At 42.4% G+C, this 1,619-nt stretch overlaps 1 pseudogene; it reads right to left on the bottom strand.

The window, feature by feature from the left end:
• Positions 1-566: 566 nt before the first annotated feature.
• LOC117798045 lies at positions 567-734 on the bottom strand (annotated as a pseudogene).
• Between the last annotated feature and the right edge of the window lie 885 nt (positions 735-1,619).

Here is a 1,619-nt window from a genome sequence, read left to right as displayed (position 1 = left end):
TCGGCTCCAGACTCCACCCCACTGAACCTCACCTATACTCCAAAACCCCATCAGTTTTACCTGGAAATGACCAAATCATTTAAATGAGTATGTGTTTATACTCAGATTCATCCGGGCATTTGGTGGAGAGTGTAAAAATAAAGATGGAAAAGGAATGGAAATACTGTCAGTAGAAAGACATCTTTAATTCTCATCCCTCCCTTTCTTCATTCATTCATTCAACAACAACAACCAAAAAAACAACTCTGGGGTGCCTGGGATTAAGGCAATTAAGCAAATGACTCTTGATTTCAGCTCCGGTCATGATCTTAGGGTTGTGAGATGGAGCCCCTCATCTCAGGGGGGAGAGGGGGCAGGGGTGGAGTCTGCTTAAGATTCTCTCTCCCTCTGCCCTTCCTGCTCTTCCTCCTTTCTTTAAAAAAAAAAAAAAAAGCCCCACATGCTGAAAGTAAAAAGGAACAACTCTTAAAGAGAAAATAAAACACCAAAATGTCGTAGACAAACCAGCCACTACTTACAGAGCAAGGTTAATAAAATGCCTTCTATTAAACCAAGGGAAAACAGAAACCCCTCAGAGAGCGTCCCCTGTCTCTTAATGCCCCAAAGGAGGAAAAGAATTACCATCAACGGGAGAGAGCAGCTAGCACCTCTCCCTCTTGGTTTTGGGTACTCTACACATTCAGAGATCTTCTTTAGTAACAAACCATAAAAATGATCCCTGAAAGTATAGTCTTGACCTTGAACTCGCAGTCTGTGTTGGGTCTATGGCAGCCAGACAATCTTTACTAATGGCAAGATAGTTAGCCCATTTCTCATTCTACTGGAAAAAGAGAAAGAGGCTTTGTGATACAATCTTTCAAATGCTATCACTTAAAGATGCATTTTAGTGTTTTAAGCGGAAATGCAAGACTGAAAAAAAAAATTAGGGCACCTAGGTGGCTCAGTCAGTTAAGTGGCTGCTTTCAGTTCAGGTCATGATACTGGAGTCCCAAGATCGAGTCCAGCATCAGGCTTCCTGCTCAGCGGGGAGTCTGCTTCTCTCTCTGTCCCTCTCCCTCTCCCCCACTTGTGCACTCACGCTCTCTCTCAAATAAACAAAATATTTTTTAAAAAATTAATGGCCATACTTAATTAACGTAATACTGAATGACAGCCATCCAAAGCCTGCATCTTTAAAGCCTAGGAGGCATTCCCTCCACAGTTCTAGTAAAGCAGCCTTACCCCTGAAAGCTAAAGGAAATGACAGGCCTTAACGTTTGCTAGTGAGAAGCAAGCTGGTTCAAGTGATCAGTAAACAATAGCAGTTGCATGAAATGGCTGCCCTAAGAGTCTGACTTTCCAATGCTGGTAAATTAGAGACAGGGTACCATGACTGTGTCAGGGAGGGGAACTGGGTGGCTGAGAACCAACGCCGAGAATCAAAGCCTTTGGGGTTTTGTACCATAGTTTGCACTACCTGTTCATACTTTCTAGTATGTCTATATGTATGTATTTTTAAAGTAAATTCAATGCCCAAGGTGGGGCTTGAAACTTGCAACACTGAGATTAAGTTGCATGCTCTACTGACTGAGCCAGCCAATTATCTCACCTTTCGAGTTTTTAAAATAAAACTAGTTTGG

The sequence above is a fragment of the Ailuropoda melanoleuca genome, unplaced genomic scaffold (assembly GCF_002007445.2).
Source record: "Ailuropoda melanoleuca isolate Jingjing unplaced genomic scaffold, ASM200744v2 unplaced-scaffold2298, whole genome shotgun sequence".
Taxonomy (NCBI): domain Eukaryota; kingdom Metazoa; phylum Chordata; class Mammalia; order Carnivora; family Ursidae; genus Ailuropoda; species Ailuropoda melanoleuca.
The sequence above is the reverse complement of the archived record's forward strand: the minus strand, read 5'-3'. Positions and strand labels throughout refer to the sequence as shown.